A 14,028-nucleotide genomic window follows, 5' to 3' on the forward strand; every position below is an offset into this window, starting at 1 on the left:
TTAAGTGTTAGGTGGAGTATTTTATGAGTCTCAAGAGCAAGTTTCAAGTTTTTGAAGTCCATACTCTTATTTAATGATCCATTAGTCCCCTTCCTTCTTCTTCATAGCCTCCCTCGCCTTTCACCTCAAAAGTAGTGTAAAATAAAAAACTGCAGGGAAGCAGTGCTGTAGTCCACAATAAAATAGTGTAATTGTCATTGTACAATGCTGTTGAAATGTCTGCTCAGAGAAGGATAGTCCAGCTAAAGAACCCATGGTAGCAGTTCCAACATGATGGCATTCTACCTATGTTTGACTGTGTGTCTTAATAAACTATTAATCCCAGATAATGCATGAATAATAATTTATCTGGAAGGAAGAATGTTCTTGTGATTAGGACACTAGGGCTAGAAGTCAGGAAAACTGATTGGTTCTATAGCTATCTGTGCCACAATCTTCTGTGTCACGTTGAGCAAATACTTTAACCATTCCATGCCTCGGTTTCCTCATCTGTAAAATGGATCTATGGCTACCTACTTATTTCACAGAGTGGCTGACTTAAATCAATTACTGTCTGTAAAGCACGCCGTTTCCAACCACCTTGGCAGATGATGGTGGTTGTTGTACGTGTTCCTTTTATGCAGAGTGCTTAGCAACTAATCCTGTCATTCCAAAACTAAACTGGTTATGACAGAAAATGTTAAAGTATGGCTACTTTATGCATATTTTGTTTCCATAGCTGGATTTCTTCATTTCTCTTTATTTATTATTATGTATTTCTAAAATCTTTGTGAGGTTGTTAGTATGAACTTTTCCTTTTTTCCTTGTCAAGTGTTACATATGCATACCCTGCTATGGGAGAATTGATTACAGTGACCCTCAGAGCCATGGTGTATATGAAGGTTACTATAGTGTTATTTTTAACAGGTATCCTTAATAGTTTTCTGTCTAATCTATTTAAAGCATCACATCATGATAGTTCTTGGCCTCGGAGTTTAATTTTTATAGCACTGCTAAAGCTGATGGCATGCTGGCACTGATTCTGCCTTTTCAGGCCCTTATTCCACCACAGCAGCATTATACAATTTTCAGGATATCATTTTGGACACTGAGATGAGCTTTTTCTTGTATTAGAAAAGAAAATTGACCAGTCAAAGTCCAAGGCCAAACTCTACTCTTGCTTACTCTCAGTATTTATGAACTCAATGGAGTTACACTAGTGTCACTGAAAGCAAAGTTTAACTTGTTCCCATATCGTAATCAGAGAATGCTATCCCATTGATAAAAAGTTTTATAAGTAGCTGAACCATACTACTTATAATTACACATTTCCAAATTTCAAATCTTGCATCCCTCACGATGAATTTCAAGCAATCCTGAAGAATACTTTCACACAGCTGGATTTACTTAATCTTTTCAAATTGTCCTCACTGAAATTAAAAAGGCTCACTTGTGGAGGCCTACGTAACTGGAGCTTTTGAAATTCAGAGAACTTCTGTGGGAATTTGAAGTGCTTGTGAATAGAGTACAACATCAGGTTAATGTGGAATAAATAATCCAGATTTCAGCAGTCAAAGGGGATGGGGAAAGGGTTTTATTGCTATCATCACTAAATTCAACTAAATAATAGGATGAACAATTTGGATTTATTGCTGTAACTAGATATGGTATAGTGTAGGCATAGATCAATTCAGCATGATCTTACATATCTACTGCTTTTTTACTTTTAAAACCAAACTAATGGTACATTTTGAATTACATGTATGGATGCTGTATTCATGAAAACATGTATCTTCTATTCTTTCTGTGCTGTGTAGAAAATGTAACTTTAACCAGGGGATCGTAGGGACTGTACTAGATGTGAGTTAGTTATTACACAGGAAAATATGATCAAGGACTCAAATATAAGCCAGCATTTTTTAATGTTTCATGTTAAAAAATAAAACAAGTGGGATAATGTAAGCTGAGGATCCAGAGACTATAAACAGCACAGATAATGAGTTCTGATAATATATAACAGTAAATCAGTGTAACTAGTAAGAAAGGGGTAAGAGAAAAGATTATAGATAGATGGGGCTTAATGGGTATTGTAACTACTGGAGGGAAACCAATAGGGGCATTTGAGGCATGGCAACATGCGAGTGAAATCAAATGATCCAGAGTGAGGCTGGGGAAAGGAAATAGAACTAATACAACAGCACTGAAGAAACAAGGGGGAAAAAAAGGAGAAAACTGGAGGAGGAGGAGGAAAGAAGGTTCACAAATTCTTTTCTTGGCCAGAACTGTGGAAAATGGAAGCACAAAGAATAGTTTTTGCTTAAGTGCAGTTTGTGATCTTCTGCCAGGATTGGTTACTTTCAGTGACAGTGGCTGAGAGAAAGTGACAGTTAAGGCTTATGTGAGGAAATCTACAAGGCAGCACACTTTTCAAGCTGCAACCTGGCACTAGCCCAGGACTGGTATCACAGGAAACATGAGTGTAAAACGGCACTGATGACTACATTAACCACTGTCACTTTTCCTCCTTACCCTTGCCCCAACAAAAGGAAGCCAGATCATAAAAAGTGTGAGCAAAAACAATCCCAGCAAAACAAAACTCGGGTTGAGTTAGAAATAAAAACCAGACACAAATAACAATATATTGTGTGTATATATAATAAAACATAAACTTTTCTCAAATGCCAAGCTACCCAGCATTTTCTGCATAGCTCTCCCTCTGCTTCATCCCTAACACATCAAAAGAAAGCACCAAATTAAATGGAACTTCTTAAGAGGAAGCATCTGACAGATTTAGTTAAAAGCCTCTTCATAGAAGAATCCTAGTTAACCCCTTCCTTGTTGTCTCATTTCCCGGCAGTAATACTCTGAGGAATGTCCACTCAGATTAATGGAATGTGAGAATATGGGCTCATGGCATTTGTTGTATATACACTAAATGGTTATAACAACGAGGAGTCCTTGTGGCACCTTAGAGACGAACAAAATTTATTTGGGCATAAGCTTTTGTGGGCTAAAACCCACTTCATAAGATGCATGCAGTGAAAAATACAGTAAGTAGTATAAATATTACAGCACCTGAAAAGATGGGAGTTGCCTTACCAAGTGGGGGGTCAGTGCTAACAAGGCCAAGTCAATTAAGGTGGAAGTGGCCTATTCTCAAGAAGGGGTGAATATCAAGAGAGGGGAAAGTACTTTTGTAGTGTTAAGAAGGCCAATGCAATCAAGGTGGATGTTGCCCATTTCCAACAGTTGACAAGAAGGTGTGAGTATCGGCAGAGGGAAAATTACTTTTTATAGAGACCCATCCACTCCCAGTCTTTATTCAGGCCTAATTTGATGGTGTCCAGTTTGCAAATTAATTCCAGTTCTGCAGTTTCTCGTTGAAGTCTGTTTTTGGTATTTTTTGGTTGAAGAATTGCCACTTTTAAGTGTGGTTATGTAATCCATCTGTGAAGTGATCAGGATTGGTTTTCCATTCTGATCAGTATAATAATTGTCCTCTAAGTAACAGATATTCAGGTGTTTCTCTGAGTGATATAAAGGAAAAGCATTTGTATGCTATTGTAAGTGGGGGAATAGTCCCGCTGTTGTGGGGAACTTTCCTGGCTTCTGCACTACCCCGGTGAAGTGGGCTAGTGAAAGGATCTAAGTCCGACCTCCCACTTCCTTTACCCAGTGGCCTCCCTGCCCTTGAGGACTCCCCTTCGACTCTCCGGTCTAGCAGAGTCCTCATAACCCCAACAAGGCTGGGCCCAGGATTCCTGGGGGGCTCGACCCCCAACCCTGCTGTGGTCACCTAGGACAGGGGCTAGGGTGTCCCTACTCCGGGTACTCTCTCTGCACTGGGCACTTCTCTGACCCACTGACCATTACATACAAGTTAAAGCAAATGCAAGTTATTTAATTAACAATTAATTTTAAAAAGAATAAGGAAAAATGGGAACGGTTAAAGGAAACACATCACCCCGCTCTGTGGCAGGGAACATCACAAACAGTGTCTCTGCAATGTCCGGGCAGTTCACAGTCTGTCCCTTGTAAGTCCCAGGCCTCCTTCTCAGGCCCTGGCTGTGCTGCAGGGATGCTGTGGGTTGGACACTCGCTCTGGTGGTGGCCACACGCTCTCAGGCTCTAGGTGGTAGGACCCTTCTTCCCAGTGTCGCCCTCGGCCTGTCGGGGTTACGATCCAAGCCTGGCCTGCAGAGCCTCTTGGCTGAGGCGTCTCCCTGTGCTGGGCCCACTGCCCAGGGTCCCCCTCGCTCTCCCCAGCTGCTCACCGCACCCAGCTCCGGACTGCTCCAGCCCCAGCTCCACCACTCTGTCTCAGCGCTGCTGCTGCTGCTGCTCTGCCTCCAGCTCCCTGGGCTGCTTCTCTGGCCCCTCTGCCTCTGGTTGCTACAGCTCTGCTCCCAGGACAGGTCTGCTCTGCAGGCTGCTTCTGTGACTCTGCTCCCAGCACTGACCTGCTTCCCGGGCTGCTTCTCTGGCCCCTCTGGCTCTGGTTGCTGCAGCTCTGCTCCCAGGACAGGTCTGCTCTGCAGGCTGCTTCTGTGACTCTGCTCCCAGCACTGACCTGCTTCCTGGGCTGCTTTTCTGGCCCCTCTGGCTCTGGTTGCTGCAGCTCTGCTCCCAGGGCAAGTCTGCTCTCTCTGGGCTGTGCCTCTGGCTTTGGGGCTGCAGCTCTGCTCCCAGGACAGGGTCTGCTCTCTCTGGGCTGCTTTTCTGGGCCCTCTGGATCTGGCCCAGCTCTGATCCCCAGCTCAGCTTGGGCCCCTGCTTTCTCCTTAGCTCGGCCCCACTCTGTCTGACCCAGGCAATTCCAGCTCACAGGGAGGACGGGACCTCCCCGGCCTCCTGACTCTCTGATTAGCCTGCCCGCCCTGTCATTCAGGCTGACCTGGAGCATTGGCCTCTCCCCATTGTTCCTGGGGACTGTCAGTCTCAGGGTCCTGGTTTCCCATCGACCCTTCCCCTTTTAGTACTGGGAGCTAGCCAACCAAAACACACCCACTGAATGTTAGTAAGGGGGCAACAGTCCCCTTACACTATTTTAGTTTTAGTGTTATCAAACTGCTGCTTGATTTTCATTCCCCCTTCCCCCTGGTCTTATATAAACAAACATGGCTCCATTTGCCTTACCCAGGTGTCTGTGCCCAAACTGGACCCAATGTTTGGCTTGCGTCTCTGAACCAACTCTTTTATTCCTTTTCTGCCAACTGTCTGGAACTGTGTCTGTTGCCTTTAGGAGAGGATCTAGATGCACAGGATAATTTAGTGGACAGGACCACAAGGCTGGTTTCACAAATGAGAATGGAGCCAGGGGTATCAGGAAGGCTTCTGCTTACTGCCATTTTTAGTGAGCTAGCATGGGTACATCTACACAAGCTACAGATCACACCCGTGGCTGCAGCGTAGACATAGCCTTATTCTGTGTGTAGCCTTGGGCAAGTCACTTAATTTCTCCATATCTCAGTTTCCTCATCTCTAAAACAGGATAAGCGATGCCTCACAGCGGGATTGGGTGAAGTAACAGCTACAACATCCTTATAGAATTTAAAGATATGAAGCCTTTGATCAATGCTAAATATTATTTCAGACATTTCTTATAGAAGGTATTCCCAGAAGAACAATGAATATGTCATGTTTTGAACATGACTTCTACATGCTATCTACGTACCTCTTTTATAGACATACTGAAATCAGGGTTTCTTCATAGCTGCCAACATGTGGGCAAACCCTCACCTGTCATCCATTTTTGCTATGTGGTTAAATCAAATGAAAGTGAAGGGAAAACTCTAGACTAGAACTAAGGGAATAATTGATTTATTTATTTTTTGTTGGTTTGGAGGCCAAAATGAAACAAACAAACAAAAATCAGGTCGAACAAAACATTGTCTTCTACCTAAAATGATTCCGTGTTTTGTTTCAGTGTGTGATGGTTTGCTTTTTAAAAAAAAAACAATAAACAAAACTGGCTAAATTTGTAAATGAAACATTGTTTTGAAACAAATTCAAGAGAGTCAAAACAAACCATTTCAGCTTTTTATTCTCATTTTTTATTTGGCTGAAACTATTTGAGGAATCTGAATGCAATTCTCAAATAGTTTTGGTTGCCCCAAAACGAAATATTTCAGTGAAATTACTGTTCAGCCAAAAAAATTTCACCCAGCTCTGTTCCGTATTTCATTTATGACAACAATGTTTGATCTCAAGTTTGTTTTTCCATAAAGATTATGCACTAGTTCAACATTACTTCTCTGGCAGTTTTGCTGATGGCTTCTGTGTTTTGAAAGTATTGCTTGAGCATTTTCCCCCTTGATTTTGGCAGTTTACGGTCCTACTGTCATTCTTCACTACAGTGAGCAAATATGTAAGTGTTCTAATTGCCTAATTGAAACCAGCCAAAGATAGGATAAGTTATAGAGAATAAAATGTAACAGTAAGCTGAAGTTTAGAGCCTCATGAATTATTGTAGGTAATTTCTGTTATTAGAAGTTTAATACACTTGCCAACATTCTAATTAGAGATTGGCTGGAGGAGTTTAGAAAGTCTGGTAATTCTAAAATTGGGGGCTCAAAACTGAGATGGGTTCTTACTCAGTGGCTGCTGTCATGACCCTGCAGTTCTTGAACCTGAGTCTGCAGAGTTCCTAGTTGATGGTCACCACCCTGCTCCTACCCAGTGACTTGCTATTAACCAACTAAGTAGGAGAGACTGTGAAACCTGAAGTTACATCACAGAGGGCTTCCTTAGGCTTGATTGGAGGAACACCATGAGCTATGATTGGTCAGGGCTTCCTAAAGAGAGGCACAGGAAGTTGTCCACACAACGGGGCTCTACCTGGCTGCTATGTTGGGCCCTTCCTTCTTGCCCAACTCCTGGTTCCCGCTTTCCTGACACTTGCTCCTGGTGTCAGACTCCAACTCAGACCCTTGGCTCAACTCTGACCCTTGGTTCCAGCCAGCCACCTACATCCCAGCCCTGACAGTTTGGTATAATAAAACAATTCAAGGGACTATGTCCTGGAGAAGTATTGGCTTGGTAAAAGTTTCTCCTTATTTCAGAAGCTAATTTTGCTAATCTTTAGGCTTGTCCACACTATGGAAGTTCACTAGGGGGACAGGGGCGGGGGGAAACTCCTACAGGTTGTAACACCAGTTCAGTAGACCCAAGGATATCCTTACAGTAGATCAGACTCTTTTAGATAGACTCAGTGACTCAATTTAGACTCATTTTCAGCAGGTTTAACTGGTACAAAAAGTAAAATTGGATCAGTTTGCCAGACCCTGGTCTACAATAGTGGATACCTCAGTTTCAGAGGTACCAGACTTTTCTGGAAGTACTTCAGGTAGGGATCCATCCTCCTCAGCTAGGTCTTGATCATAGCACTATGGTCCCAACCCAGCAAAGCACCTATCCACAGGCATACCTTTAGGCATGGCAATAGTCTCATGAAGATGAATGAGTCTTCAACACATCACAAGATTGAATTCCTAAGCACTAACTAACATGCTAGGACCAGTGGCTTGGGTTTGGTGGGGTATTTTTTGTGTGGGGGAGAGGTTGTTTTGTTTTTGCTTTTCTCATGGTAAGTGTCTCCAGTGTAGAGAAGGCTATAGAGAGTGGGAACTAATTTCTGAAATAAGGAAAAACCTCACTGAACCGAAATTCCACCAGGGTATGTTCACACAAGTTGTTTGACTATGCCCAGCCCACTGTGACTTGAATCTTCAGTGACATCCCAACACTCTCGGAAACAGTTTCAGTTTGTCTCTGGTTTAACAGAGTGGTAATAATGCAGCAGCGGTATCTGTAGAAAAAGAAAGCAGATACTCATGTATCCTTGAAGTGCTTGCTATCCACCGTTGGCGGTTGGTGGAGGGAAGATTGCTGAGTAAAAACAGAAAAAAACAACTTTAAAAACACAAAAATGCTGTTCCTGTGGAAAGGGAGTTGCTCTGCTTGCTTACCTGTGTGCCTTTAAATGAAATTGGACATTGTGTCCTCTGTACACAACAAATAGCACAGAACAGCAGTGATTGCAGTACTGTCTCTATGAATGGGCAGTGGCTTTTCATTTCATACATCATTATTCATGTCCCATAGACAACATAGGCACTGACTCTGTGGGTGCTCGGGGGCTGGAGCACCCACAGGGAAAAATTAGTGGGTGCTCTGCACCCACTTGCAGCCAAGCTCCCCTCACCCCCTGCCCCACCTCTTCCTCCCCCCGACCACACTATGTCCCCACTCCTCTACCTACCTCCCAGTGCTTCCCCCCCGCCACCGCCAAACAGCTGCTTGGCAGCGTGCTGGGAGGGATGGGGAGGAGCGGGAACTTGACACGCTCAGGAGAGGAGGTGGGGAAGAGGCGGGGCCAGGGCGGGGATTTGGGGAAGGAGTTTTAATAGGGGCAGGGAGGGGACTTTGGGGAGGGGGTTGGAATGGGGGGTAGGGGTGGGAAGAGCCAGGGGGCCGCATGGAAGGGGTGGAGTGGCGGCAGGGTTGGAGGTAGACGGGGGGGTCAAGCACCCAGGGGAAAGTGGGGAAGTTGGTGCCTATGTGTCACCGTGGATCCACAGAATCAGGAGTACATGTAAAGAAGCACATGTATCCTCAGTGCAATGTAAAGAAAAAACATTAATCAAAGCTTGAGCCTGTGTATACTTATCAGAGTGTCATCACACCCTTAAATCTGTGTCAAACCAGTATCTCTCCATTATTTATGTAGGACGCTACCTAACGGTTTTGCTATAAGTGGACAGTAACAATGCACATCTTGGAGTGGGCTGCAGAAAGTGAGAGTGATTAGGAGTATGGAAGTGAAGTCATAATAGAGACTCTGGCACCAGAAAGGAGGCAGACTATTAATGGAGTGAGTGCATATGAACTCCTTTCTTCATCTCAATAACAGTTGTGACCAAATGTGGGCTAGTACTGGCTCACAGGCAAATACAGAATAGAACATCTGTACACCAGATACTTGCGTGTCTGTGTTCTGTTGCTGATCCAAATGAAGTAAATTCCACATACTAATTACTTTAGACTGTTGGGGAAGAGTCCATGAGAGCGAAATCAACTCTATATTCCCCAGCATAACTGTAAAACATTTGCTCGCAGATAGTAGGTACAAATGGAAACATTAAACACCTGCTATGCTTCCCATGGCATTGAAAGCACTCACTATTTGTTTCCTTTGTGATAATTATAATCTTAATCGATTAGGAGAGCACCTTAGTTCCGCTAACTCTACCCTTAAGTTACTAGAAACCTTCTGTTAAAAATCTGCATCCCATATTATCCTCACACTGTTCAATATGTTCAATATAAACTGTTTGTTTCAATTTTCTTCAACTATTGTCTATGGGACATTTTTCACTTGCATGATATGGCTATATAAAATAATGATCCTGAACACATACTTGGTCCATCCTCTGCCCTTTTTCCAGCCATTTCTCTGTGTAGTGAACACTAACATATTGGTTCTTTCCAGCTCCATCAGGCATGATTATCAAACTTAGTGCAGGAATCTTGATGGTTTCAAGACAGGTAGTGACTGCCAGTCACTATTTTTAATTTCATTTTTTGACATGGGAGCTTTTAAGGGTAACCCAACCTTGACTTCTTTCTATAGCACACGAGGCCAAAATATGTAAAGTGCAGCTTGTTCCCTGATGGAAAAAAATTTCAAAAACATTCCATTTAGAAACAATTCTGGCTCTACATCATGCATTTTCCATTTTTATCCTCTTGGGTTGTTATTTTTTCCCCTTCTCATCTTTTCATGGAGATAGATTTTCTTTACGAGTTCATTTCTCCTAGTGCTAATTCCTCACTTGAAGTAATCAGTCCTTTCAGTAATAAATTTTTCACTGCAAGCAGCAACAGTATTACAGCAAATTGTGTCTAGTTTAAGAAGAGATAAGAATAAACAGCTAAAGCAAAGACAAGATTCTGTACCCTTACCAATAAAACAAGATTCTATATCCTTACCAATAAAAAATTCAGGAAGGAGAAACAAGACAGATTGATATGTAAGAGCATTATGGCTAGATCAGCACTGCTGTGATCGACGCAGCGGTGTCGAGTTAGTGCGTCTGGTGAAGACCCGCTAAGTTGATGGCAGAGTGCTCTCCTGTTGATTTCTGTACCCCAGCTCCCGAGAAGAATAAGGTAAGTTGGCGGGAGAGCATCTCCCATCAACACAGCATGGTGTAGACACTGCTGTTAAGTCAATGTAAGTTACGTCGACTTCAGTTACATAACTTAAGTAACTGAAGTAGCGTACCTTAGGTTGACTTACAGCTGTGGTGTAGACCAGTGATTCTCAAAGCTGGTCCGCTGTTTGTTCAGGGAAAGCCCCTGGCGGGCCGGACCAGTTTGTTTACCTGCCGTGCCCGCAGGTTCGGCCAATCGTGTCTCCCACTGGCCGCAGTTCGCCGCTTCAAGCCAATGGGGGCTGTGGGAAGGGCCAGTGGGAACCGCAGCCAGTGGGAGCCACGATTGGCTGAACCTGCAGATGCGGCAGATAACAAACCTGTCCAGCCAGCCAGGGGCTATCCCTGAACAAGCTGCGGACCGGCTTTGAGAACCACTGCTGTAGACCGACCATAAGTGTAGTCATCATCTGCATCAGATACTATTTATCCATCTGCATTCCTCAGTAGTGTAGTTCTGGTGGGGTTTTATTTTTAAGTGACTCTCAAATTCCTTCTTAGTACCCAGAAAAGCAGATAACATCCTGTCTTCCTTTTAGTACAGTGGGTACACAATCCCACTGTTTTGGAACATAGGGCTGTCTTGAAAAGATTAACTAATTTTATTACACCAAGAAAACTATCAGTGTATGAATATCTGAACCGCAGTAACAAATGTCTAAACTGTTTATAAAAAGAATTAGTCCAGCAGTGTTCAAGCTGGCTCACTTTAAATCCTGAGGAAAAATCTTTTAATGAGAAGTTATGGTGGTGTTGGGGATCTGTGACGTGTGGGAGGTCAGAACAGATGATCTGGTGGTACCTTCTTGCCTTAAACTCTATGGGCTAGTCTACAGTGAAAAGTTACATTGGCACAGCTACATCTCTCAGGGTTGTGAAAAATCCAACCTGGAGATGTAGTTAAGCCGACCTAACTACCAGTGTAGACAGCACTAGGTCAAAGGAAGAATTCTTCTGTCAACCTAGCTACTGCCTCTCAGGAGGTGAAATAACTACAGTGATGGGAGAACCCCTCCTGTTGCTGTAGTGTCTCTGCTGAACTGTACCACTGTAGCGTTTTTAAGTATAGACATAGTCTATGATTATGAACTATGGCCACAATACAAGTTTGGAAAGCATGATTAATGATCCTTTCAATTGACTCATTTAAATTACATTAATAAAAATAATCTTGCTTAAGGATCAGCTGATACCAACAACGTAGCTACTAACCACAATAAATTCATTGGATCACATTCTGAATGCATCTCTCAACTCTGTTGTCAGTACTGTCCATTTATAGGTGCAGCATAATTGGGCATGGGTAGAGGGGTCACAAAGAGGTTGTTGTCATCCCCAAAAAGCTGCCTGGACATGCTGTACCCCAGGGGCGCTCTCATCAACTGTAGCGGTTAATTTTTTTTGAGAAATATTAACATACTGCTTCAGAGTTTAAATTTTTTTAAAAAACCACTAGCATAAGAAATAAAAGCTCTAGGAAGAGCGGAGCACTGGGACTCATGCCAGTGAGTGAATTTTATGGCTGCTTTAGTATGTTGTGAACCTCTGCTAGCTACATTGGGAAAATGCTAAACATCTTACAAACTAAGCATTCTTGCTGTAGTAATATGTGTCAGAAATCTCTGGCCAGAATCCCACTGAGATTCTCACGCACTACTGCTATGACAAATGAGTTTAAGGAAAGTTTCTACAAAAAGTCTGTCTTATTCACATCGTGCTTTTGCAAGCTAATTTTGGTTATATGTGCATTTTGGATTACATGGCCTGGTCTCAACCCCCACCCAATTGCCTCTCATATATATTTCGCTATAAAATATAGGGTTATGAGTGCTGGATTTACCTATGCCCTAGAATATTATGGGTTCAAAAATTTGGCTGAAATTCAAGCATTATCGAATTTGCATCCTACTTAGGAAAGGCTGTGCAAAAAGGAGAGAAGGAGGAGAAGGAATTTCTAATAAAAAATACAGTCACAAAACTTGAAACTCTTGCATGAAACTCATTGCATCAGATTTATGTATGCAAAATCAGATGCACATATGCATAATTACATATGTACATACATTAATAGTTCCAGTGCCCATAGTTGACTTGCCAACATGCCCATCAGATTTGTATAGAGGCTATCCTCTTTTTCCAGGTTAACTTTTGAAGGGTGATAGCACAGGACCCCCTTAAGGTAAAAGGGGCTTTTTTGAGTAAAAATAGTCAAATTACTGTTCTTTACAAGTTCTTTACTAGGCTGACTCTTATTTATAGAAGATCCATGGGAACTATTTTTGTACATGTATCTTGAAGTACATCAGTTTACTTTGTTGACCCTGCTTCATGCTAAAATGTAGACATATGATCTAAGGTACTATGGTAATGAGGGCTATTTAAATATCTGATGAGCACCTCACAGTCTTTTGTGTTATATTTATCCTCACAGTATCCATATGCAGTAATTATGCCCATTTTAAGGAAGGGAACAGATACAGAGAAACTAGGTGACTTGCCCAAGATGTCATGGCTGGGTCGTGGGCAGCAAGACCTAGTGGTCAGAGCCAGAATCCACAGTCAGGAGTTGACTCAGGATACCGGGAGATCAGAAGCAGGAGACAAACTTGGGATCAGAACCACAAGTTTGTAACCAGAGTCAGGCTGGTCAGGGTACCAGGGATCAGAGGCAGGAGACAAAATGGAGATCAGAACCACAAATCAGAGGTCAGGAACCGAGCTGAGCCAAGTCATGTTGGGATGCCTGGAAGTCAAGCTGAGGGGGTGGGAGAAGAGTGGATCCCAGCTGTTCGGACAGCTTTCTGTTCCTGTTGCTGGCTTACGTAAGGCCAGCGGGCCAATCAGCTGCTCTGGGACTCTGCCAATAGGATGTCAAACTGGGGCTGGGCTTCATGAGTCCTGGGTCAGCCTGTGTCTGCAAGCCGCCAAATGGAGAGTTGTAGCATGGCTGCTACTGTGGATTGGGTTCGAGGCCCACGGGTCAATCGGTCAGTAAAATAAAAGAACTAGTTAAGATAAGAGGGGGAACACCTAGGAAACCATTTACTAAGAACAAGAACAATTAATAAGAACAATGGACAAGAGAAGGTGGGAGTGTAAAGATGAAGTAAAGAGTAAAGTCAAAAGTGGACAGCACATGGATAGAGCACGCGGTACAGGGATTGGTTCCTGCAAAGTAACCAAGCCAATCCCAAAACACATAATGCAATGTATAGCGAATGCCATGGGATATGTAAATGTATATAAAGGAAGGGGGATTCTGTGTAGCTTTGGATGTGTGGTATGGCCTGTATCCACCACCTACACTTGAGCCTGATAAACTCAAGTATAGTTTGATTGTATGCCAATAAAAAAACCTCAGTGATGAGTTTGATGTCAAGCTGAGTGAGGGCTCAAAAAACTAGTTCCAAGTTCCCAGACCTTTTATTTCAGTCACTTAAAACCCTGTTTTCTTCCAGAGGTGATCTGATTTTTTTTTAGAAGTATTTGGATAATAAACTTAAATTTCTATGCCTGCTGTAATATGAAGGGCCAGCTGATTGGCTCGAGTAAATTGGCATGGCCCCCATGGACATCAGAATATGCCATTTTACATCAGTTGAGGATCTTGCCTCAAATCCTTCATGAGCATCCTGAAAAGAAAAATAAGATCCAATGAGTGTCTCTGATTGGGTGTGTAACGATGCTGGTTCTGGCGGGACCCAACTGAGAGTGCCAAGTCAGGACACATTGCTTAAAGCAGGGCAGTCATAGCCCAAGGCTGGGGTTTTTCCACCTCTAAGGCAACCAAACCAGCCAAACAGAGCAGACTTTGGTCTCACCCCACTGGCTAACC

The 14,028-nt window shown here is 43.1% G+C and overlaps 1 protein-coding gene across 1 annotated transcript in view; it reads left to right on the plus strand.

The window, feature by feature from the left end:
- KCNQ5 (potassium voltage-gated channel subfamily Q member 5) overlaps positions 1–14,028 on the plus strand; it is a 536,412-nt gene that overhangs the window by 301,250 nt on the left and 221,134 nt on the right. The gene's annotated exons all lie outside the window — the stretch shown is intronic.

Source organism: Lepidochelys olivacea, assembly GCF_965140295.1.
Source record: "Lepidochelys olivacea isolate rLepOli2 genome assembly, chromosome: 3".
Taxonomy (NCBI): domain Eukaryota; kingdom Metazoa; phylum Chordata; order Testudines; family Cheloniidae; genus Lepidochelys; species Lepidochelys olivacea.